General features: G+C 37.9%; 1 protein-coding gene and 1 pseudogene across 6 annotated transcripts in view; both read right to left on the reverse strand.

The window, feature by feature from the left end:
- PDE4B (phosphodiesterase 4B) overlaps positions 1-27,785 on the reverse strand; it is a 778,920-nt gene that overhangs the window by 60,590 nt on the left and 690,545 nt on the right. The window lies entirely within an intron of this gene.
- Positions 8,538-9,260, reverse strand: LOC101411836 (ubiquitin-conjugating enzyme E2 E3 pseudogene; annotated as a pseudogene).

The raw sequence follows: 27,785 nt of genomic DNA on the forward strand, positions 1-27,785 counted from the left end.
TAAAGCATTATTAGTTAAAATCTCCTTAGTCTGCCTAGAGGAAAGTGGCCTCCATGTGATCTCTCCTCGGTGATGTCTCAGATCACACAGCACTTCAGGCATGTCACCAGGTGAGAAATGAATTGTGTTTGAGAGTGCAAATGTTGCAGAGACAAGAAAGTCAGCTGCATACCATCTTTTCCAATTGACAAAGCAGTTTCAAGTTTGCTCATTTCCTCCGTACAGTCAAAGCTATTAAAATTATCTCCATTTTTTACAAGCAAAATAACTAAGATTTATTAAACTGAGGGGGCATGCTTTAGAGTTTCTGCACTGTCCAATGCAGTAGTTACTAGCCATATGTGGCTACTGAGCCCTTAAAATGTGGATAGTCTGATGTGAGATGTGCTGGAAGTATAAAGTAGTCACTGTATTTCAAAGACTTTATACTACAAATAATGTAAAGTATCTCATTAAATTTTTATATATCATAACATGTTGAAATGATAATATGGATATATTGTATCATGTTAAGTATTTTTATGAAAATGGACCTATTTCTTTTTATGTAACTACTAGAAAATTTAAAATTACGTATGGGGCTTGCATTATATTTCTATTGGATAAGCTGTTCTAGATCATAAGGCTACTGCCAGGACTTGAACACTCCAAAGCCAACATTCATTCTGCCACAAATGCTTGCATTAAAAGAGATGTAATAATAATTGTAGCTAATATTTATTGAGTGCCGTCACTATTTCTTAGCACAATTTAATTTAATCTTCCTCATAATTTGTTAACTTATTTATTAATGTATGCTCACTTTATAGATGAGAAATAGAAAGGTGTGGTAACTTTCCCAGAGTCACAGCTTAGTGGAGACAGGATTCAAACTTCGGAGTCTGCCTTCAGTGTCTGGGCTCTACACAATTCAGAATGCCATAGGGGCTGCCTCAGTTGAGTAATTCCAAGGCTTGGCTTAACTTTTATTTTTAATTTACCATAAATCAGGCAGTATTTATCTCATTCAATCTTTGCAACAACTCCATTAGGTAGTTATCACTACTTTACAGGCACAAACTAAGGCATAGGTGGTTACACAACCTGCCCACAGCCACACACTGGGTACATGCTGGAACTCTGTTTCTAATCTGGCCTGAATCTAACATTTATGATCCACCACATCAGCCTGTGAAAGAGCTGCATTTGAATCTCCTGAAGGTAATTCCCAGGCTAAACCCCACAGGTATTGGATCAATCTCTACAGGGTGGATTCTAGGAATTTACTCCATTTTAGAATGGATCTGGTGATTCCCATCCACAGCCATGTTTGGGGATAACCTGTCTATCTTTCATTTTCATCATTTTTTTCCCTGGGAGTCCCACCTCCTCAGTCTCTTCTGGGAGCTGAGGAAAATTTTTAAAAAATAAAGACAAGAAACAAATAAAAATTAAAGCAATGTTTCTCTCAGCCTTCAGTGGTACTGAGGATTCATCTCAGCAGGGTCCCTGCTTCTTTGAAATCTTATCATCTTCCCCCCAATTGTAGGCTGCAATGATTAAATTACCCAGAGTTAATCAGAGACTTTCAGACATAAAATAGCCTGTCCCCACTGAAGACTTCCTTAGCAGACATCTCAGCATCCAGGGCTGTGTCTGAAATGAGAGAAGGGATTCAGGTAATGCAGAGGTGCGTGTTAGGGGGTGGGAGGAAGGAACATTCTAGCAGGAGACTCACAGGCTGTTGAGGTGATTTATGGAGTCTTGGATGATTCAATAAGAATCATTCAAAGTGAATGGAGATGCAAAACAAAGAAAGTTAAGTGACTATTTCTAGGTTGGGGTTTTTGGGGGGAGTTGTGTGTGTGGTAGGAAAGGCTAATCGTATCCTTTTTGCAGTTTCTGTAGGCAGACAAGCAGTTGTTTTATAGGACAGAGTCAGAACTTCCAATTATCATACGCAAAAGTATAAAATTAGACCCCAGCTTTCATGGCAACCCAATTCCACACAGTAGCAAACAAGAATTGTATGAGAATCTGAGAAAGAAGCCAATACTGTCTATGTCACAGCTAGCTCACTTTCTTTTGGCCAGTTTCTCCTAATTCAGCCATACTTCCGTTCCTGCCCTAATTTCCCCTGGTTTGTCAACTATGTCACTTAACTGAGTTCAGCTCCAGACTTTAGAAAAACAACATTCTGCATTTCAGAAATGGTTTTCTTGGCAGTTCTACCTCTGTAGAGTTTTGCTTAATTCTGATTTCTCCCTTTTACCCTTGAAAGATCGTAGCTATCAGTCGTGCTCACTCTTTCCCTGTTTCTCCCTTTCTGATGGTATAATGCAGTGTCTGTTTAAATGTGATTAAAGATTTCAATGTTTGGTTTAAACCAATATTTACCAGTGAAATCCTGCCAACATAAATGTGCAGGCTAGGTAGAAAATATTGGCTTATATCAATCTCCCCCTGAACACACACATTCAGACAAGGACTGTAAATGTTTTGTTGTCATTTCTGACATTTGGGGTTCTTTTGCAATAATATATATTTCAATTATTTAACAGAACAGTTTAGAACTGAAATAATCTACATAACACATTCTGATAGTAATTTTTTTTTAAGTTACTTTGCTATTAGCCAAGGGCTATTTGTTTTTGATTGTTTATATTTTGGTGGTTCTTCTGGCATTTATCACCCAATGCCATGGAATCTAGTTTAAAAGGTCTTAAATGATGAGCATTAGTATTATTTGAAGTAATAGTAAATAAGGGAATACTGATCCTTTAAAAACATCATATTACAAAGCTTATTGCAGAAATATACAGCAGACACTTTGCTCAGTCAGGCTTGGTAAGTGATTGCTTTAATTTAACAAACATTTACTGAATTGAATTTATTCACTGATTGAATTTATTGAATGAATGAATTACTGCTACACTTTGAATGAATTTCAAATAGTTGTAGTTTGGATTAAAAATTATTTTTCTGAGCCTGAATAGTCCTGGCAACCAGTAGATAAAGGCCCCCGCTGGCAGCTGGCAACCACAACCTCAGAAGAACCTGGGAGGGTGGAGAGTCAGTGAGGTCTACACGGCTAAGACTGAGGATCAAGTCCTTAATGAAAACCTTGAATTGCACTGTTCCCATACCACACCTCCTCTTAGGGAGGGAGGGCTGGGTCTGAGAGGAAGAATGGGGAATGACTCATTTACCAAAAAGGTCACTGAAATTTCTAATAGAAAGCCATGAACAGTGCCTGGTAAACAGTAAGCATTTAATAAATGCTTACCTTATGAATAGGTGAAATGAGATGCATTTCTCAACTGTAATTTAGGGATAGAGCATAGAATTTTCCAGTCAGGATTTAGGGGCAAGGAAAATGTTTATCTAGTAGTGAAAAAATCCCTTTTGTTACTTCTCTCACTCTCACTCTACAAATTTAAGAGCATAAAAACCAAAACCTGAAGGACCATGGGAAGGATAGATAAAAAGTACAATGCCAATTATAGCAACCATCAATTAAGGATCCACCCAGCGCATAATATCTCTAATCTTCAAAACAACCTGTGAGGTAGATACTATAATCATCAACTTACAGAAGCCAGCAGGTCTGAAAGGAAATGGCAGATGAGGCTGGAAAGGAGGATGTCTGAGATTAATGGCAGCCCTCAGTGTGGGGTACAAATAAGCAAAACACATAGTCCCTGCTCTCCAGGAATGTGTGGTCCAGGAGGGGAGAAGGAACATCCAGACAGGGAACTAAAACAACAAGGGAAAACTGTGGATGGCAGGTTGGATCACCAGGGAAGGAAAGGGAGTGGCCAATGTTTACTTGTGGTTTGAACAGAACAGATGCCTAATAAATGTTAGTGGAACTGCACTGAACTAAACTGAATTAAAAGCCAGTTGAAGATAACCAAAGGAGGAAAGGCATGGAGACCAAAATGAATTGTAAAACAGTGAGGTGATGGGTCTTCTTGAGCAGAGAGTGCTGAAGAGAAAAGATTACCAAATCAGAGTGCGGCCAGGTTATATAATCAGGCAGAGGAGACTATAATAGGTGCTGGAACAGCAAAGAGTTATTGTAGCTTTAACAGGGGAGTGGTCTGGGGGAAGTGGGGAATTTACGACAATTAGGCTGGCAGGAATAGGCAAGATGGCTATATTTGGGAGTGGCTAGAGTTAGGGATACCAGGAAGACCCTGTTGGAAGCAGTGCAGCCTAGGCAGGTGGTGGCAATAGGATGGAAGAGAAGCGTTAAATTTGAGGCAACATCTGGCAGGAAAAACCAATATATTTTCATAAGTGATGGGATATAGAGGACCAGGAAGAGGATGTGTCCAGAACTGCCAGTGAGGGGTACAAGAGTAGAATAACTGGCAGATATGAGGGAGGTGTAGGGAAGAGTGGGAAACATGATAACTTGGAGAACATTGAGTTTGTTATGATTCCCATATAATTATAAGGATTTGGGGTGAGTTTCTAGTCAAAGAACAGAGCTCCAGGCATGGAATTGCTGCAAAGATTTAAGGGTTGGGGCTTGTGTGCAGACTATCTGGCCTTAACACTCTAGGGCATGTGTGCTGCCTTCTAACTGGTTCCTGGAGAAAGGTAAATAGTGGATACTTACAAGAGATTCTCCCAGATTAGTTTACCAACTCTTTGCTCTCCTCTACTCCTTCCTTCCCCATTTCCTCAGTCCTTGTCAGTCACACACTCAAAGCAAAGCTATGAATGATACATGCTTTGGATAATATCCAACTCTGCAGGGTACAAGCCAAATGTGGGAAATCTCTCCCCCCTGGCATTTGCAAGAACCAGGTCAAATCCTTTAGGATAGAGAGGACCATTAAAGTTGGAAGGGGCCCTGGAGACAATATTTAATCCAATTCCTTGGTTCACAGGTGAAGAGACTGAGGTTGGGTGAAGGGACCTGACATCTCCAGGATCAAACAGCCATTCCCTCTGTGAAAACAGCAGGAATAAGTTTTTAATCTTTACAGAATCTGTTGTTGCTACTTCACTGTGTCTCTTACTGACTGGCAATATATAAAGTACTATTCAATTCAAAGAACATTTATTGGATATTTAATATGTGTCAGTCCCCATCCCAAATGCAGAGGGATACCAAGAAAGATAAAAATATTAGTCACTGCCTTCAAGGTGCTTACAGTCTGGAAAGATTGTTTTGAGAATAGGAGTAAGTATTTCTGCTTGGGTGGGGGTGCTGGAGAAGACCTCCTGTAGGAAGTTTTGCCTTGGCAGAGTTTTAAATGATCAGTAGGAGACTTCTTGGCAGAAGACAAAGATAAATGTATTTGAAGCAGAAGGAATGGGACGTATCAAAGTAGACTTGACACTCTATGGAACACAGGTTTGGTAGTTTTAGGACAACTGAGGAAAATGGAGGAATAGTGGAAAGTCAGACAGAAACATGTTAGGAATTTTTTAAAAGTGGGGAGGGGGAGGCAAAAAGCATGAAGAATACATTCACAAGGTCCCTGAGTGAGGATCTATATAGAAAGAATAGGTAAACAATGTTTAAAGGGCTAGAGAGTAAATAATTTAGGCTTGTGTATCATGTAGACTGTTGAAAATACTCAATCCTGCCATTTTCACATGGAAGCAGCCATAGATAATATATAAAGAAATGGGCATGGTTTTGTTCCAATAAAAATTTATTTGCAAAAATAGATGTCTGGCCCATGGGTCATAGTTTGACAAATTTTGCTATGAAGACATCCTTGGATCCCAAAGTCACTCTCAGTATGTATGGTAGGTAGAATAATGGCCTCCAAAGATGTCCCCTTCCTAATCCCTACACCCTGTGAAAATGTTATGTTACATGGGAGGGGCAAATTAAGGTAAGAGGTAGAATTAAGGTGCTAATCAACTGACCTTAAAAAGAGGGAGATTACTTTGGATTATCTGGATGGACCCAAAATAATTAAGTCCTTAAATGAGGAAGAGGGAGGCAGAAGGGTCAGCACCAGAATGATGGGATGTGAGAAAGACAGAACTGGCGTTCGCTGGCTTTGAAGATGGACAGAAGCTAGGCCAATTCTCTCCCCGGAGCCTCCAGGATGGAAAGAAGCCCTGCTGACACCTTGTTTTAAATCACTAAATTTCTGTAGTTCTTTACAGCAGGAATAGAAAACTAAAGCGATACTCATGTGAGCTAAACTTTCTAAACATACAGGAGAAACACAAGCTCCAGAGTTATGATACTGACTCAATATCTGCTTCAATGCCTCATTCAGATGAATTGAGTAAGTTGAAGAAATCTGAATTTGGATGTGTGGGATTTCAGGGAAGGTTCTCAAGGAGGGTTTATGATAAGGAGTAGTTTTTCTACCAAAAATGCTTCATGGATCTCTGGTGAAGTAGAAGAGGCATTGAAATGAAATTTCCTGTGTTTGTGTTTCTCCAGGGGCCCCCAGACCTACTGACCTGGGGATTTATAACTAAGGAGACAGAACCTCAGTGTGTGAGAAGAGATGAATGTCCTAGAGCAGGTCTTGTATGTGGAGCTCAGAGTGAGCAAGTGGGCTGTCAGAAATCAGCCCCTGGCTTTCTTTTCCATTGGCATCAAGCCACCCTCTGTCTCCTGGTTGAGCCACTGTACCATTTACTTAATGGGAAATACAGCTTGCCACTTCAAAATGTGTGTTATGAGGGGAATGAGAAAATGATGCTAGTGACATTTGATAACATTCCAAAGAAAAGCTTGAGCGGGCCTGGCATGTGTGTGTTGGTAGGGGTCACTTCAGGGACTCATGATGCTGGACACTCACAGAGGTAAGTAGGTTGAGCTGAGATGGCCCCCACCCAGCAGGCAACTCCAGCCAACTGTCATGGCTGGAGGCAGAGGCTGAGGGTTCTAACCTCTGTTCCATACGCAAACATCGTGAATGCAAAGACCTCCCCACAGCACCCAGCCCAGATGTGCAGTCACTGCAGGGTGACAAATTAATTGATTGTGTAAAATAAAAGACGCAATGAAGGCAGATACTGTCATAACAATGACGATTCTCTTAAGAAATGACGATGTCCATTTCAGCTTAAAACATAGTCTCACATACATTGTCTCAAGTTATCCTCAAAGCATGCTATAAAGGGGGCATTAGTAAACTCTTTTGCAGATAAAGAGAATGTTAGATATTGACTTACTGGCTTAATGTTCTAGAGCCAGTAGAGCTGGGAAAACTGAGGCTTGAACCCAGGTCTCTGGATTCCTAGGTTGGAGCTCAGCTGTACCCCACAACTGTTCTTCCCTTCCTCCCTTCTTTCCTGTCTCCCTCCTGTCTGCAAACACTGGATATCAAGTAGGTACCAGACAACACTGTCAAAGATCTCATGGGTACAAAATTAACAAAGTCCATTTATGTAGGTCTTCTTTGATTTCTTATACTAATGTCTTATAGTTTTCTGTGTGCAAGTACTTTACGTCTTGGTTAGATTTATTCCTAGATATTTCATTTTTTAGTTGCTAGTGTAAATAGATTTTTTTCTTGACTTCTTCTTCAGATTTTTCATTACTGGTATAGAAACAATACTGATTTTTGCATAGTGATCTTGTACCCGCCACTTGCTGAATTCATGTATTAGTTCCAGTGGCTTTGATATAGATTTTTAAGGATTTTCTGTAAATAGGATCATATAATCTGCAAATAAGGTAAGTTTTACTTCTTCCTTTTCAACTTGAATGCCTTTTATTCTTTCTTTTGCTCTAGCTAGAACTTCCAGGACAATGTTGAATAACAGTTGAGACTATGGCACGCTTGTCTTATTCCTGGTATCATAGGGAAAGCTATCCATCTTTCACCACTGAGTATGGATTTAGCTGTGGCTTTTCATTGATGCCCGTTAGCATGTTGAGGGGAGTTTCCTTTTCTTCCTAGTTTTCATAGAGCTTTTATCAAGAAAGGGTGCTGAATTTTGTAAAATGTCTTTTCTGCATAAATTAAGTTGATCATGTGTTTTTTCCCTTTTGTTCTGTTAATGTAGTCTCACATTTATTGATTTTCTTATTTTTTTAATGCCTTCAGGAGCTTGTTTATTGTGTTTGAGATGTAGCTGTCTGAGCTACAAAGGTAAGGAAATCCTCTCATTACAAACTGACAAAGGTAAAAAGTAAAACATTTCACAACAGCATGTAGCACATACCCAGAAGTAGATCTGGGTTTAATATAAATGACATAATTCCTGGTCCTCTATGGTGCTTTTGTAACTTCATACTGATAGTGAGTGAGGCTAAAGTCCATTATAATATTTGGTAGATTTCAGGACCAGTGTCCTTAGTATATCACAAAACACATTTTGATATGCCAACGAAGCAAGGCTTGTAAGCAGGTATTTTGAACATAACTAATTTACAGCTACAAAGTTCTACTCTTGATAGCATTTAACTTTTTGGGGAATCTCCCAGTCTCCAAAGGATAAAAGCAGAGAATACAAACAGTACAATATAAACACAGAAGTCTATATTGTAAAGGCTATAAAGATTTGTAGCATAGTGAGAAGATGCCTTCTGTCCCTTCACACTGCAGAAATTACGTGAGTTATGTTGCATATCATTTGGTCCATTGTCTGGCTATCCTTTCTTGTTCTGTTTTGTTGCTCAAATGCTGAGTGGCTATACTTTCAACCAGAGGATCTGCAGGGATCTGTCAAAAGGGAACATATAGACAGCAAGACCTTTGCAATAAAATAGGACTCCAGTTGTCTTTAGGAATGTCCAGGCAAATGACTCCCTGACTGTTGATGTCACAGTGATAGATTCTGCTGCAAAAAGTAAACTTCAATGGCTTAAATGGATAATCTGATGAAAATGTGATATCCAGAAGAAACACACCACCTTCTTATATAGAACATGATGGACCAAGTATAGTCTATAACCATTCATAAATATTTTCTCCTTTAGGCCCAGCACTGCAGTTAGGAGGAGGATCAAGGGTTATTTTGGTTAGCTCCTTCTGAATTCTTTTAGCATTAGTGGATAACTTAGCAGTGGTTATGCTAGTGAGTTTGGTATTTTTTTGCTGGATGGCAGAAGGTTTTCTTTCTTCTTGTTCTTCAGGCTCTGGAGTGGCTGCATCTCGCTGGTCTGTATCTGAACTACCACTGCTGGTGCTGGGGCCTTACATCATTAGACCTTTCTCTATTATTGCACATCTAGGTGAAGTTATTTCTTGGAAAACCTGTCAATCACCCATATGCTTATTTAACTTGGTGATTCTTTCTCTGTGCATATAAGCCTCTAACCACAACATTTAGAAATTTAAAAATCAACTAACAAAGCTGCTCTAGCTGTTGCCACTGCCAGCAGCAGATCCAAAACCGAGCTGCCCCTCTGGGAAATGCAGAATCCAAACTGCACCTTTTGCAAAACTCCAAAGTGCAACAAATTTCCACACCTGCAGAAGGGAGTTGTAGCCGATGGTGGTGACTGCACAGCTCCATGGCCCTTTGTGGGGCAGGTCATGCGCCAAGTCCCATTTATTGGTTTTCTTATGTTGAGATCCCTTGCATACCTGGGATAAATTCCACTTGATCATGATTTATATTTTTTGTGATGTGCTGTTGAATTCAGTTTACCAGTATTTTGTTGAGGATTTTTGCACCTATATTCATAAGAAATATTGGTCTTTAGTTTTCCTTTCTTGTGGTATCTTTATTTGGCTTTGGTATGAGGGTTATGTTGGCCTCATAGAAGGAATTAGGGAATGATTCTCTTCTTCAGTTTTTTGGAAGCGTTGGAGCAAAATTGGAGTTACATCTTTTGGACTGTTTGGTAGAACTCCCCTGTGAAGTCATCTGATTCTGGGCTTTTCTTTGTTGGGAAGTTTTGATTATTGATTCAACCACTTTCTAGTAATTGGTTTGTTGAGAGTTTCTATTTCTTTTTGAGTCAAGGTGGGCAGTTTGTGTGTTTCTGGAAATTTGTCCATTTTATCTAGATATACGATTTGTTGGTGTATATTTGTTCATAGTATGCTCTTGTAGTTCTCTTTATTTCAATGGAGTTGGTAGTCATGACCCCTTTTTCATTTCTGATTTTAATTGTCTTCTCTTTTTTCTTTATTAGTCTAGCTAAAGATTTGTCAGTTTTACTGATCTTTTCAAAGAACCAACTTATGGTTTTGCTGATTCTATTGTTTTTATTGCTCTATTTAATTTATCTTCACTCTAATCTTTATGTTTTCCTTCCTTCTGCTTGCTTTGGATTTAGTTTGCTCTTCTTTTTCTAGTTCTTCTAGTTTTGAGATTATATCTCTGACTTGAGATGTTTCTTTTTTTTTTAATGTAAGCATTTATAGCTATACATTTTCCTCTCAAGACTGCCTTTGTTGCATCTCATAAGTTTTGGTATATTGTATTTTCATTTTCATTTGCCTCAAGATATTTCCTAATTTCCCTTATGATTTCTTCTTTGACCCATAGATTGCTTAAGAGCATATTGCTTAATTTCCATGTATTTGTGAATTTTCCATTTCTCCCTCTATGATTGATTTTCTACAATCCATGTTCATGGAATGGAAAAAGAGTAAATATTGTTAAGATGTCAATACTATCCAAAGAGATTTACAGGTTCAACTTAATCTCAATCAAAATTCTGACTGTCTTCTTTGCAGAAATAGAAAAGAGAATCATGAAATTTATATGCAAGGGTAAGGGCCCCAAATAGCTAAAGCCATCTTGAAAAGGAGAACTAAGTTTGAGAACTCACATTTCCTAATCTTAAAACTTATTACAGGGAAGCAGATGTGCTCAACTGATAGAGCATCTGCCTACCACATGGGAGGTCCAGGGTTCAAACCCAGGGCCTTCTGACCCATGTGGTGAGCTGGCCCATGTGCAGTGCTGCTGTGAGCAAGGAGTGTCATGCCATGCAGGGGTGTCCCCTGTGTAGGAGAGCCCCACGTGCAAGGAGTGCACCCTGCAAGGAGAGCTGCCCTGCACGAAAAAAGTTCAGCCTGCCTAGGAGTGGCACTGCACACATGGCGAGCTGACAAAGCAAGATGATGCAACAAAATAGAGACTCCCAGTGCCACTGACAAGAATGCAAGCAGACATAGAACACTCAGCGAATGGACACAAGAGAGTAGGCAATGGGAGGGGGGAGGCAGAGAAGGGGAGAGAAATAAATAAAATAAATCTTTAAAAAAGAACAAAAGTTATTACAAAGCCATAGTAATCAAAACAAAATGGTACTGGTGCAAGTACAGAAATATGGATGAATGGAATAGAACTAAGAACTCAGAAATAAAAGTCACATTTATGGCTAAGTGATTTTTGACATAATAGAAGAATGGGGCCTCATCAAAATTAAAAACTTTTTTGCATCAAGGGACTTTATCATGAAAGCGAAAAGGCAACCTATTCAAAAGGAGAAAATATTTGGAAACCACATATTAGTAAGAGTTTAATATCAGGATATATACAGAACTCTTACCACTCAAGAATAAAAAGACAAACAGCCCTTTTAAAAGTGGGCAAAAGACTTGAACAGACATTTCTCCAAAGAAGATACACAATTGGCCAAAAAGCACATGACAAGATGCTCAACATCATTAGCTATTAGGGAAATGAGATACCATTTCACATGCACTAGAATGGCTACCATTTAAAAAACAGAAAATTGGGAAACAGTGGGAATCTAGGTAAATAGGGAGATCCAGGAATCACTCCTTCCACCAAAACAACTAAGTAGGCAGGAACCATCTGAAATAATTATTTTGAAACTCTGGAGGACAGAGGAACATTCTAAAGCTTCCAGGGAAGAGTGGGAAGAAGAGGCTAACAAATTACTACAAAGAACATAAGTTACTCTCCCTTAGCACTGGCTATTGGGACTCACACCCCCATACCTTCATTCTCACGGCAGACTGCCTTGGACTCCAGTCCCTGGCTATCTGATGGTGACAGAAAGGGACAGAAAAACTCTCTTCAACAAGAACAGGGGTGGGCATGGCTGATCACTGATCATGGCTTTTAATTAGCAAACTCAAATCCCTGGGGGTCTGGCTCTGTGGGTGTCTTTTGTTTCAATCCTCCTGCACAAAGGTTGCTGTAGCCATTGTTACAATCTGCCCCAGACAAGGGCAGTGGCAGCCATTGTTTCAACCTACCATGAAATAGTCTTTGTGGTAGAGACTTACAGATACTATCCTTCCTCAGGGTTGCAGGTAACAGTTAGCTGAAGGACTACATTTTCGGAACAATGCCAGGAAAGCTCAGCTTTGGGGAACCATCAGAGAAGCTCCTAATACCCTTACTGATATGCTCCACAGGGCACTTTGGAGTGGTCCATGCCCCCTTTGTGGGTCCCCAGACTTGTTGTGCTTAGGAAAGTCCAATTTGGAAAAATCCTATTTTGCATTCCTCCAAGAATTTGTCCTTCAGACAAAGGCAGCTTGATACAACAAAGAAGAGTAAAACCTATAGAGGCAGAAAGTTTAGGACAAAAGTCTGCCAGCTTAAAACACAGGGGAGAGGGTTGTCTGTCTCTTGAGAAACAGGTGTATTAGTCAGCCAAAGCAGTGCTGATGCAAAATACCAGAAATCCACTGGCTTTAATAAAAGGGTATTTATTTGGGGTAGAACCTTACAGTTGCCAGGCCATAAGCATAGGTTACTTCCCTCACCAAAGTCTGTTGCAATATATTGGAGCAAGATAGCTGCCAATGTCTGCAAGGGTTCAGCCTCCCTTTTCCTCTTAAGGCTCCATGGTCCCAGCTTCTTCCAATATCAGCTGTAGGCTGGGATAAGTCTCATCTCTCTCCCAGGGCTCATTTCTCTCTGGGCTCAGTTGCTCTGTTCTCTCCACAAGGTCAGCTGTAAACTATCAGGCTATTTCTCTTCCCAGGCCTCTGCCATGTCTATGGAGCTGTCTCTATTCCTCCATGTTTTTCTCTTTTGTGTTTTCTTCCCAGGGTCCAACTCAAAACTCTAGCATGAAAACTCCAACTAATTCCTCTGCTTTGCCATGTAGTTTTCTCCATGACTCCACACCCCCTTGGTGGGCAGGAACTCAACATACTAATGATGTGGCCCAATCAAAGCCTTAATCATTATTTAATCAAGTAAAAGTGAAGCCTCTGAATCCAAAACAATCTAATGTACCCAGAGGAACAGACCAACTTACCAACATAATCCAATATCTATTTTTGGAATTTATAAATAATACTAAACTGCTACAAGAAGGTACAACCAAACTCCTGTAAATGTAACTCCAAAAGAACTAACAAGTAAAATCCCAGGACAAGATAGATGCCCAGAAAACAGGGATAACCATGCACACTGAATTTGCCTTGGGCAAATTCACCTCTCGCACACCATCAAGTGCACCAATACACGCATTTTGGGAGTCCCAGAAGAAGAAAGAGATAAAATGGCAGGAGGAATTTTCAAAGAAATAATGACAGAGAACTTCCCAAACTTAACAAAAGATGTGAATATGCATATCTGAGAAGCCCAGAGAACATCAAACAGGAAAAACATGAAGAAATATACACCCACTCATATATTGAACACATTAATGAATGCAAAGGAAAAGCTTTAAGAGAAAAGCAACATGTTACATTCAAAGGAGTCCCAATTAAATTGAGTGCTGGTTTCTCCTCAGAACCCAAGGAGGCAAGAAGGCAGTGGGTTGAAATACTTAAAGTGCTGGGGAAAAACAAAACAAAACTGCCAGCCAAGAATTTTACATCCAGGAAGACCTTATTTCAAAAATGCAGGTGAGATTAGGACATTTTCAGATAACAAAGCTGAGGGAAATCATCACCACTAGCCCTGCCCTATAAGCAATGCTAATGGGAATTCTTCAGATTGAAAGGAAAAGACACTAGACAGTGGGTCAAAGCAGCATAAAAAAAGAAAGACCTGCAATAAAGGTAGCCATTTGGGTAATTATAAATGATAGTATTATTGGAGTATATTTTTTGGTATGTAACTCCACTTCTTACTTCCTACAGGTGATAAAAAGCAAATACATAAAAACAAATGATAGATCTGTTTTAGGACATACAATGTGCAAAAATATAAGTGGTAGCGAGTAAAAAAAGTTAGTAATGTAGGCACATAGGAAAAGTATATGTGCATTGAAGTTAAGTTGACTCAAGCCAAATATGATTGCAATATATTTAGGATATTAAATTTTAGCACCATAGTAATCACAAAGAAAACAGATAGAAAATATATCCAGATAGAAAAGAGAAGGCATTCAGTATGATACAAAACAAAGAGTAGGCTTTAATGGAAGTGAGAGACAAAAAAGGCATAAGACTTACAAAGGTTAAATAGTAAAATGGCAGAAGAAAGTCTTGTATTATTAGTAGTGATTTTAAATGTAAATGGACTAAACTCTCAAGTCAAAATGCAGAGACTGGCAGAAAAGATTTTTAAAAATGACCAAATTGTATGCTATTTCCAAAACACTCTCCTTAAATTCAAAGGCGCAAGTAAGTTGAAAGTGAAGGGATGGGGAAAAGAAATACATATATATATCATATATATCATAGAAGTAGTAAACAAAAGAGAGTTGGGGAAGTTATATTACTATCTGATAAAATAGACCTTAAGTAAAGATATTTACAAGGGATAAAGATGAACATTATATTCTGATGACAGTGTCAATTCAAGAAGAAGATGTAGCAATTATAAATATATATTCACCTAATAGCAGAGACCCAAAATATATGAAGCAAATACTGACAGATTTGAAGTGAGAAATTGGTAGTTGTACATTAATAGTAGGAAACTTTAATACACTACTCTCAATAACAGAGTGAACATTTAGGCAGAAGATCAATAAGGAAATATAAGACTTGAACAATACTCTAAACCAACTAGATCTCACAGACATAGAACACTTCACCCAATGAATACAGAATACACATTCTTCTCAAGTGCATAGTGATCTTTCACCAGGATAGAACATATGATGGGTCACAAAATAAGTCTCAATAAAATCAAACACATTGAAATCATACAATACATATTCTTCAACCACCACAATGGAATGAAGCTAGAAATCAATATCAGAAGGAGAAATGGACAATTCAAAAATATGTGGTAATTAAACAACATACTCTTAAACAACCAATGGGTTAAAGAGCAAATCACAAGCAAAACTAAGAAATATGAAAGTACAACATACCAAAACTTATGGGATGCAGCAAAGGCAGTGCTGAGAGGGAAATGTATACCTCTAAATGCCTACACTAAAAAGAAGAAAGACTTCAAATCAGAGACCTAAACTTAAAATTGGAAGAACAAGAAAAGAAGTCAAACTAAACCCAAAGCAAGCAGAAGAGAGGAAATAATGAAGATTAAGGTGAGGATAAATTAAATAGAGAGAGAATCAATAAAACAAGTTGGTTCTTTGAAAAGATCAATAAAACTGGAAAAACTTTAGCTAAATTTGATAATCTACTTGTATCCAAAATATTGTACTAAATAGTAATTTACTAAGTTCATTTTTATTTCTGTGCTTATTTTCTTTGTTTATGCATGCATCCTTAGTATAAATGTGTCATTTTAAAAGTTTTGTCTTTGTGACTTTTAGAAATAAATTTAACAAAACAAAACAAAAACTTTAGCTAGACTAATAAAAAATAAAAGTGAGACAACTAAAATCAGAAATTAAAAGGGGGACATGACTACCAACCCCACTGAAATAAAAAAAGGACTATGAGAACATTTATATGAAAAAATGTACACTAACAAATTGTATAATCTAGATGAAATAGACAAATTCCTAGAAATACACAAACTATCTACCTGACTCAAGAAGAAACAGAAATTCTCAACAAACCAATTACTAGGATAGTGATTGAATCAATAATCAAAACCTCCCAACAAAGAAAAGCCAGGACCAGATGACTTCACAGGAGAATTCTACGAAACAGTCCAAAAAGATGTAATCCAATTCTGCTTGAACTCATGCAAAAAGTTGAAGAGGAGAATTATTCCCTAATTCCTTCTATAAGGCCAACATCATCTTCATTACAGAGCCAGATAAAGATACCACAAGAAAGGAAAACTAAAGACCAATATTTCTTATAAATATAGGTTCAAAATCCTCAATAAGGAGCCAAGAGTGCCTACAAATGCAAGCAGGAGAATTGCATCCATCATCCATGTGGAATCTAAGCCCCCTCTTAATATAGAGGTAGAGTGGACATAATCAACCCAGGGTCCACAGGATGGAGGAATAGAGTATGGATTAGAGTGGACTTACTGATATTCTATTGTGGAGCTATTGTGATTAGTAATGGAAGAAAATGTAGCATTAATGTGGAGAAAGTGGCCATGGTAGCTGCTGAGGGTAGGGAGAGGGAAGAAGAGATATAATGTGGGGGCATTTTCAGGGATTGGAGTTGTGCTGGGTGGTACTGCAGGGACAGTTGCTGGACATTGTAGGTCCTGCCATGGCCCACTGGGTGGATTGGGTGAGAGTGTAAACTACAATGTAAACCACTATCCATGTGGTGCAGCGGTGCTCCAAAATGTATTCACCAAATGCAATGAATGTGCCACAATGATGAAAGAGGTTGTTGATGTGGGAGGAGTGGGGTGAGGGGGGTGGGGGTTATATGGGGACCTCATTTTTTTAAGTGTAACATTAAAAAAAATAAATTAAAAAAAAGAAAAGAAAATGCTCAACAGAATACTAGCAAATCAAATCCAACAGAACATCACAATTATTATCCATCATGATCATGTGGGTTTTGTCATATTGTGCAAGGTGGTTCAATATAGGAAAATCAATTAATGCCTTGTAATATACCACATTAACACAATGTAGGGAAAAAAACCCTCTTGATCAGCTATATTTATGCAGAAAAGGCATTTGACAAAATCCAGCACTTCATGATTAAAGTAACTTGAACACTAGTAAGGAAATTCCTCAACATGATAAAGGGCATATATGAAAAGGCCACAGCTAACATCCTAAATTGTGAAAGGTTGAAAGCTTTCTCTCTAAGATCAGGAATAAGAGAAGGATGCCCGCTGTCATCACTGTTATTCAACGTTGTACTGGAAGTTCTTGCCTGAGCAATTAGGCAAGAAAAAGAAATAAAAGGCATTTAACTTGGAAAGGAAGAAGTAAAACTTTCCCTATTTGCAGATGATATGATACTATATGCAGAAAATTGTGAAAAACCACAACCATACTCTTAGAACTTTGCATTTTTATGCACAAGCAATGACCAACTGGAAGATAAAATCAAGAAAAGAATTCTATTCACAACAGCAACTAAAAGAATCAAATATTTAGGTATAAATCTAATCATGGATGTAAAGGACTTATACACAGAAAACTACTGAACACTGTTAAGAGAAATCAAAGAATAGCTAAATAAATGGAAGGATATTCCATATTCATGGATTGGAAGACTAAATATTATTAAGATGTTGGTACTACCCAAAGTAATTTATGGATTCAATGTAATCCCAGTCAAAATTCCAACAACTTTCTTGGCAAAAATGGAAAGCCAAAAAACAAATTTATATGGAAGGGTGAGGGAACCCAAATAACCAAAGCCATTTTAAAAAGAGAAATGAAATTGGAGGACTCATACTTCCTGGTCTTAAAACTTATTTACAAAGTTATAGTACAGTATGTTACTGGCACAAGAGCATTCATATAGATCAATGGAATTGAATTGAGAGCTCAGAAATCAATCCTTGTATTCATGGTAACTAATTTTTGGAAAAGGTGGCAAAGATAATTCAATAAGGAAAGAATAGGAAAAGTATTATGTCTTCAACAAAGGATGCTGGTAAAACTGGCTCTCCATTTGCAAAAAAAAAAAAAAAAAAAAAAAAAAAGAAGAAGAAAAAGGAAAAAGGACCCCAACCTCACACCATACACAAAAATCAACTCAAAATGGATCAAAGACCTAAAACTAAGAGCTAGAACTATTGAACTCTTAGAAGAATATGTCTGGAAGCAGCTTCAGAAACTTGTGTTAGGCAATGTTTCTTAGACTTTACACCAAAGGCATAAGCAACAAAAGAAAAAGTAGATAAATGGGTCTGCATCAAAATTAAGAAATTTGTGCCGCAAAGGACTTGGTCATGAAAGTTAAATGACAATCTATACAATTGTAGAAAATATTTGGAAATTGCATATCTGATAAATGATTAATATTCAGAATACATACAGAAATCTTTCAACTTAACAACAAAAAGACAGCCCAATTTTAAAATGGGCACAAAACTTGAACAGAGCATCTGTCTATCATATGGAGAGTCCAGGGTTCGATTCCCAGGGCCTCCTGACCTGTGTGGTAAGCTGACCCGCATGCCATGGAAAGCTGACTCAGCAAGATGACACAAAAACAAAAAAAAGATGCAGTTTCCCAGTGCTGCCAGATAACGTGAGCGGACGCAGAACACAGTGAATGGACACAGAGAGCAGATAAAGGGGCAATGGGAGAGGAATAAATTTTTAAAAATTAAAAATCTAAAAAAAAAAGAAGATATGCAAATAGGCAGAAAACAGGAAAATATGCTCAATATTGTTAGCCATTAGGGAAATGCAAATCAAAACCACAGTGATATACCATTTCACACCCATTATAATGGCTGATATAAAAATATGGAAAATAAGAAGTATTGGAGATGATGTAGAAAAACACCAACACTCCTTCATTGCTGATGACAATTCAGAACGGTGCAAGACAGTATGGTTGTTGCTCAGAAAGTTAAGTATAGAATTACCATATGACCCAGCAATCCCACTACTAGGTATATACCCAAAGAACTGAAAGCAGGGACTTGAACAGATATTTGCACACTGATGTTCATAGCAGCATTGTTCACAATTGTCAAAACATGGTAGCAACCAAGTATCCATCAACTGATGAATACATAAATCAAATGAGGTATATATACATACATTGGAATATTACTCAGCCAGAAAAAGGAATGAAGTCCTGATACATGCGACACAATATGGATGAACCTAAGAGACATCATGTTGAGTAAAAGAAGATAGACACATAAAGGGAAATACTTTATGATCTCCCTGATATAAAATATTTAGAATAATCAAATTCTTTGAGTCAGAATCTAGAATACAGGTTATGGAAGGGACGGGGAATGGGAAATTATGGCTTAAAATGTACAGGGTTCCTATTGAGAATGATATAGATGTTTGGGTAATGGATGGTAGTGATCGTCGCACAACATTGTGAATACAATTAACAGAACTGAAATATATATATACAAATATGATTGAAAGGTAAAATGTTAGATTATATATATGGTAACAGAACAAAAATTTTAAAAAATATCCATGGAACTACACTCACAAACAGGGAACCTTAATTTCAACCATGGACTTTAATTAATAGTTCAATTATAAAAATGTGTTATATCAATTTTAACAAATATTCCACACCAATTAATCCCAATGAGTTGGTGGTGTGGTGGTATTTGGGAATCCTGTATTTTATGCATAAATATTCTGTAGCCCATCAATTCTCTAACAACAACAACAACAACAAAACCCAGAAAATTACAAGTTTTGGAGAAGATGCAGAGAAATAAGAACACTTGTGCCTTGTTGGTGGGAATGTAAAATGGTGTAGCCACTGTAGAAGATAATTAGCAGTTCCTCCAAAAATTTGGCATATATTTGCCATATGACCCAGCATTCACACTTCTAGGTGTATGCCCAAAAGATTTGATAGTAGGGACTCGAACAGATATGTGTATACTGATATTCATAGCAGCAATATATTCACAATTGTCAAAACATTGAAACAACCCAAGTAGTCATCAACTGATGAATGGATTAGTAAAATGTAGTAAATACATACAATGGAATATTATTCAGTCATAAAAAGGAGTAAAGTTCTTATACATGCTACGATATGGTTGACCCTTGAAAACTTCATATTGAGTGAAATAAGCCAGATACAAAAGGACAAATATTATATGATCTTACTGATATGAAATAATTAGAATAACTAAGCTCATAGTGTCTAAATCTAGGATATAGGTTACCAAGGGTTGGATTGTGGGTAGAAATGAGGAAATAATGCTTAAAATTTACAGAGTTTCTGTTTGGGGTGATCATAAAGTTTGATAGTGAATGGTGTTTACGGGATACTGTAAACGTAATTACCAGCACTGACTTTTATATGTGAATGTGATTTAAAGAGGAAATTTAAGGTTGTATATATGTTAACAGAAAAAAATTTAAAAATAACCACATAAGACTGTACAATACAGTGAATTAGATTGTAAATGATGGACTATAGTTAAGTACAATTCTAAAAATGTTCTCTTGTGAATTGTAAAAACTGTGCTATGCTAATAGAGTGTTAATAATGGTATGGTATATGGCATAATATATGGGAATCCTGTATTTTACACATGACTTTTCTGTAAACCTACATCTTTTCTAATTAAAAAATATAACAAAGTCAAGGTTCTAAACCTGAAGAAGGTAACAGTTGAGCAGAGGAGTCAGACATGTAAGTGTGTAACATGACACAACCCAATACTAAGACATTTATTGAGTACTCCACTATGTGTCAGGCACTATATTAAGGACTTCATATACACTATTAATGTTTACAACAACCTTAGAAGGGAAGTATCAACATCACCCCCAGTTTACAGAGGAGGAAATATAGATTTAGAATCATTAAGTATCTAGTAAACGGCAGTTAGGACCCTCATTCGCTTTTGACTCCAGATCTCATTCTCTCAACTGTACTACTATGTTCTCTCAACATAAGCATTAGCACAGAGCTCTATTCCACAGGCAATAAGAAAATAAGGAAAGATGGATTGATTGTCCAGGAGAATTAGAGAAGGCTTTCTCTAGGAAGTGGAGCATTTGAATATACTGCAGTGCAGAGAAATGAACTGGATCACTGACAATTCATCTTTAAGGTTGATCCCTGACTCTAAAAACTGAATATGACAAGGTATCTCAGAAATATAATTCCACTTTAAAATATTTTTCTCTATAACTATTAGGTGCAAAACAACCCCTCATTTGCTATAAGAGAGTGGAGATGAAGCAGCTTCATAAGGGTAGTGTGTGCTGGAGAAGGAAACTTTCTGAACTGGTAGTTGGGAGACTTAAGTTCTAGTCCCACTTTTATCACCAGTTCACCATAGAAAAGTCATTCAGCCTTTTTGAGCTCCACTTCCTCAGGTATGAAATGCAGGTGTTTGACCAGACCATGTCGTCTTGGTTTGCCAGGGTTGGTATGACAAATATTTACATGATGGGTTGTGTATTAGTCAGCGAAGGGGTGCTGATGCAAGTTACCAGCAATCTGTTGGTTTTTATAAAGAAGAGTATTTATTTGGGGTAGAAGCTTATAGTTACAGGCCCTAACTGCTTGGTTTCTCACCCAAAGTCATTTGCCACGTTAAAGCAAGATGGCAGGCAATGTCTGCGAGGGTTCATGCTTCCCTTTCCTCCTAAGGCTCTATGATCTCAGCTCCTTCTGATCTCAGCTGTAGGCTGGAGGGTTCGCCACTCTTTCAGGGCTTTCTCAGTACTGCAAACTATCAGGCAAATGGCTCATCTCTCTGTCTATGGAGCTGTCTCTCTTCGTCTGAGTATTTCTCCTGTGTTCTTGATTGTTTATATAGGCCACCAAGGGGGCAGGGACTCAACCCTGCACATCCTAATGATGTGGTCAAATCAAAGCCCTAATCTTGATTTTTATAAAATAAATGTAAAGCCTTTGAATGTAAATCAATCAAAGGGTATCATGCCCAGAAGAACAGACTAGTTAATAAACATAATCAGTATTTCTTTTTGGAATTTATAAATAATATCAGACTGCCACAGGTTGGTTTAACAACAGGCAATGTATTGGCTTACAGTATGAGAGGTTAGAAGTCCAAAATCAAGGCATAGGTGAGACCATGCTTTCTCCTTCAAATCTGTAGCATTCTGGTGCTGGCTGCAATTCTTGGGGTTCCTGTTCTCTATCTCTGCCTCCCATTGCATGGCAGTGTCCTTGGTCTCCTCCTGATTTTCTCTGATTTTTGGCTTCTCTTCAATAATACAGATTAGGGCCACCCCGATTCAGTTTGTCCAAACCTAAATAGTATCTTCTAAGTTCCTATTCACCAATGAGTTCATACTTTAACCCATAATACCTCTTTAACGGGTTCTATTTACAAATGCATTTACACCCATAGGAAGGTGGATTAAGATTGAGAACGTCTGTTTGCTGGGGGCATATGGTTCAACCCACCTAAGCATCCTTTTAGCTCTATTATTCTAAGATTCATCAAGGAGGTACAGGCAAAGGGCTTACCTAAGAGGGTGGAGGGAGAAAAAGAGAGAGTAATTCACCTCATCAAAGGCCTTCCTATTTGAAGCCCCTTTGGCACTTGAATTTTGCAGGTGGCCAACAGCCACAGGGTATGGGTCCCAGACCTGCTCTCCACTGTCAGCTTGACAAAGAGTCCCCTAAATAATGAAAATACAAAATAGTGAAAGGGCTTGACAGGCACTCTGGGAGGTCAGCGTTTGTTGGAAGCCTTGCACATCAACAACACTAAGTTGCTGCTTAAATATTATTATTATTATTATTATTATAGAATGATGGCAACCAACACTATTTATGGGAGTACTCTGTATGCAAGATGCCATGAGTAATGCTTCCTTACAAATATTTTATCAACTCTTGACAAATTTAAGAATTATTATCTTCACTCTACAGATGAACCTGTGGCCCAGGAAGGTTAAATGACTTGACTGAAATCCTGCAGCCACTAGTAAATTAGAGCCTATATAATCCAGAACTGTCTGACTTCAAAGCCACAGCTCTCCAACACTGTGTTAAATTTTGTTACAGTCTGTGACACTCCCAGTCAGCTACTCTTTCCTCACTTTCACCTGCGATGAGCAGCAGAAGAGGACTTATATCCAGTAAAAATCATACTGTACTCTCAGTTCAAAATTTGTAAAGTGCTTTCTCATATATCACTTCATCTGGTTCTCACATGAGCCCAGGGAGCTAGACAGAGCATTATCTCTATTTTATAAAAGAAGAAACTGACTGTCATGGAGGGTTAAGTAACTTGGCTTTTTCTTGAACCCATTTTCGATAATAATGTTACAGTAATCATGTACTTGTCTAACTGTCGGACCATTCTGGGACACCATTTTTCAGGACATGATGCCTTGTGTCTTAAAGTGTATCTAGTTATTTATACTTCTATTGCAGAATGGTTACCACAGGGCTTTCCTGGAGAGATAATACCAAACAGCAGCTGGTGTTTCCTTAAATCTTCTTCCAGGACTAAGTGTACATCATTTCCAAACAACTAAGAATAGTTCAGTGAATCCTAAAGTTTCAAACCCTTGAAATGATACAATTTTCTTCTTTCAAAATGTCAGTGCACTTATTGGATCCCATACTCTTTACTGAGTTGACAGTGTGTATGTGAACTGCATTGAACATTTTGAATTTTCTTTTCTGATTAAATAGCTGTATATAGTACTATAAAGTAGGCCATACAGAACTTTTTGATAAATATTCTACAAACTGTATCTAAATGTAATATTTTTTTAGGAGGTACTGGGGATTGAATCCAGGGCCTTGTACATGGGAAGTGGGCACTCAACCACTGAACTAACTGCATCTGCTCCCCAATGAGAGTTGGTTTTTTCTTTCTTTTTTTTTTTTTTTTTAGGAGGTACTGGGGATGAACCTGAGATCTTGTACATGGGAAGCAGGTGCTCAACACTTGAGCTACATTGCTCCCCTTAATGTAATTTTATCATAGCTCTGTAAATATCAGAAACATGTCTGTCAAGTCTTCCTCCCTTTCAACTCACAGAAAGCACATAGAAAAGATGTGTAAATAACCTTTGGTCAATCTCGCATAATTGGACACCCTTCCTATTAGAGAGGGTAGTGCTATTTGCAACATTAAGCTAATGGTTAAATCAACTGGAACAATTATCATCACATAACAACATGAATCCCATAAATATAAATGTCAAACATAAGAAACTACATATAAAAAATACATGGAAAAAAGAATGGTTCAATTTATTAAAAGTTTGAAAACAGACAAAAACTAGTCTGTGATATTAGAAGTTATTATGGTTTGAAGTTGGATGGATCCCATAAGTAATGTTCTCAAAGCTAATCCATTCCTGCGAGTGTAGACCTATTGCAGATGGGGCCTTTTGATTAGGTTACTTCAATAAGGCATAGCCCAGGGTCGGTCTTACTCCTCTTACTAGAGTCCTGTATAAAGGGGCTGAATACAGCAGAGAGAAAGCTGAAAGCAATGAAATCTGGAGAGAAGAGAGAACTCAGCAGGTGCTGCCATGTGCCTTGACACGTGATAGAGGAGTCCAGGATTGCTGGCAGCCAGTCATTGGGGAGAAAACATCGCCTGATGATGCTCTGGATACTTTCACAGCCTCAGAACTGTAAGCTTGCAAGTTAATAATCCCCATTATAAAAGCCAATTCATTTTGGCATTTTGTCAGCCTAGCAAACTAAAACACATGTCAAGATAGCAGTTACCTTGAGGTGTTAGTGTTGGGGAGGGGACTCAAAGGGGACTTTCTATAGCATTGGTAATGACCCATTTCTTGGTCTGGGTACTTGTTATATGGGTGGGTTTACTTAATGAAAATTTACTTGTGACTTGTGCCCTTTTTTCAATAAAAAATTTCTGGAAAAAAATAAATAACTAGCATCTTGTTTCTTCTTCTGTCACTACAGTATCAATTTGGACCTTATCACTGGGAAGTGTTCCACCTCCAATTTTGATTTTCCTCAATCATCCTAAATCTTTTATCTGCCTAATTTTACATTACTTTTATGGCTCACCAAGGCAACAGCCAGCATAATCTGAAGATGGAACTGTTCTGCCATTTAAAAGTGTGTGTCCTTGAGCAATTTGCTTGCTCAGTCTTAGCTTGAGGATCTCCCTTCTTCTGTAAAACTGGGATAATCATAAGCTTATAATTATTTACAATGAGGACTACATGAAATAATGATTACAGATGCCTAACAGAGTGCTTGGCATAAAGGTACACTTGGAAATCTGACTTTTGTCCTAATGTGACCTCATTCTTTTTAATTCCCTTCCTCTATATTTGCCCAGTGTTCTTGGCTCTTTATCTAACATGAAACCCATCAACAGTAACATAAAAAAAAAAAAAATTCACTCATGATCACTGGGAAAACCTCCATTTTCCGCATTTGCTCTTCATTTCTAAAGGGGAAAAGTGTCAACATTAGGCTAATCAGATCTACCACAAATGGACTACTGTAACCTCATCTGGGCCTTAAATGTTTTACCATCTCCTCAGATTCCAAACAGTTTTGATGTCAGACCTTCTCACTATTCACAAATACCGATTCCAGATACTATCTCTTCACTTTCAAACAATGACCAAACATCCTACCTCATTGATAAAATAAAGGTCAATTGGAATTCCTTAAATTCACCCCTTCATGCCTCAAAAAGCTTCTTTATGTTCACTTTCACCCATTCATTTTAGCACCCCTCCTTTCTTTCCACTCCTCCATCTAGGTCTTCAAAACATCTTCTCTAGGTTTTGTCAAGACCTTGCTAATTTCACTCACTCATTTGTAATTTGAACCACTTGCTTTCCATGGCTTCACTGTTTCTACCCACACACACATTTGTGTTTCTCACATTCAGAAACAAACTAAAAGCTTTCTTTTGGATCCTGCTTCAACAATACCCCATCTTTCTTCTTCACTACCACCTGTCATAGAAGGAGTTTTAAATCCTTTGTTTCTCCCTTCCCACCAACCACTCACTACTAAGTATTTATAATCTTGCTTCTTTTCTCTCCACTCAATTGCAATTTCTCCCCTCTTCTCCCTTTCTATCATCCCAGTGACTTCCTAAATGTGAAACTTAGTGGACACTTCTAAATGTACATGATCATCTATCACATTTGACTTGGCAATTATAATCTCTCCCTTGGCAATCTCATTTGTTTCCATGGCCATAAGTGTTATTTTCATTTGGATGGTCCTCAAATCTTTGGCCCTGTTACTGGAATGCTACCCCATTTCCATTTCCAGCTGGCCACTCAATCTCAACACATGATAATTCCATTACTACAAACTTATCAAGAAACACACCTTATGAGGAAAAAAAAAAAGAAACATATAATCTTATGGAAGAAACATTGTTCAAAGAAAACGGGGCACCCAGATTCCAAACCTGGTCATGCCACTAACTTGCATAGTGGCCATAGGCAAATCATTTACTCCTTTTGGATCTTATTTTTTCCTACACAGATCAAAGTGGTTGGGGATAATTTTAATGATTGCAAACCTATGAAATCCCATAATCCCATGTTTAAAAACATAAAACCATCATCTTCTCCACTTCTACAATTTATCCCTTTCCCTAGCTTCCATATTTTTATGAAGTATACCACTATTCCTCCTAGTTGTCTAAATTTAAAATATCCACTTTAACAAAAATGCCTCCATTTTACTCAATTTCTACAACCCACCATTAGGCACTCTTATATCTCAAAAATATCTATTGTATACAGTCCTTTATTACCCCTTCTCTTATTACATACCAGAGCCAAGCCCTCATTTTCTTCTTTGTGTGTGTGTGTGGGGGGGGGGGGGGTGGCAGTAATTTTTTTCCTTTATTTTTAACAATATTTTAGATAACCTAAAAGTTTCATAAAAAATATAGGGGATTCCCATATACCCACCTCTTCTCCCTCTCACACTTTCCCTCATTAACATCTTTCATTAGTGAGGTACATTTGTTACAATTGAAGAACAAATAGTGAAGCATTGCTACTAACCATGGTCTATAATTTACCTTATGGTTTATACTTTGCACCACACAGTTTTAGGGGTTTCAACAAAATATATAATGGCCTGTATCCATCATTGTAATATCATGCAGAACAGTTCTAGTATCCAAAAAAAAAAATGCTCCATGTTACACCTATTCTTCCCTCTCCCTCCCTTTAGAATCTCTGGTGACCACTGTCTCTATATCAATGCTGTCTTTATAACTCTGCTTCTGACTGAGAGACAGCTTACACTCATGGGTTAGATGGATGGAACTGTCTTGCTTAGAATTACACATACTCTCTGTTTTTTTTTTAAATAAACATTGTCCATCATCATCCTTTCATTAGATGTCCTGGGTGACTCCAATGAACTGGAGAGCAGGTGTGGTTGCAACTGCTGATATTAAGGGCTCAACCAGCATATGAGCAGACTGAAGATTTAAGTGTCTGGGACATATATTTAATGTGTATAGTGCTAATTATAGGTTTAAATAAAAGGGGCAGAAGGACCATGTGGAGGAAAATTATAAGTGAGTCTAACTCTGACACTTTTGGGAGTTAGGCTATCATATATTCCAGGATAAGGCCCACTGATTGGGTGCCAATTTCCTGGGGCTGTCTGCCCTGACTGTGGTGTCCAGTTGTCTCTAGAGTCCTCAGGAGCACTCATGTTTGAGGTATTATTTATGTGGAAGTCAGCGAGATCCTCTGAGATATGCATAAGTGTAACCTCTGGAATGACCTCCCGATTCATATTGAAATCTTTTAGACATAAAATTTTTATTTAAAATGCTCCTCGTTTTGTCAAGGTCTTTTTCCAAATGCATCACTAGTAAGATTTTAATAATAATCCCTCGGTGCCAGGGAGGCTCATTCCCAGGAGTCATGTCCCATGCCAGGGGGTAGGTAGTGAGTTTATTTGCTGACTTTGGCTTAGAGAGAGGCTGTATTTGAGCAACAAGGTGGTTTTCAGGTAGTA

Source organism: Dasypus novemcinctus, chromosome 9 (genome assembly GCF_030445035.2).
Source record: "Dasypus novemcinctus isolate mDasNov1 chromosome 9, mDasNov1.1.hap2, whole genome shotgun sequence".
Taxonomy (NCBI): Eukaryota; Metazoa; Chordata; class Mammalia; order Cingulata; family Dasypodidae; genus Dasypus; species Dasypus novemcinctus.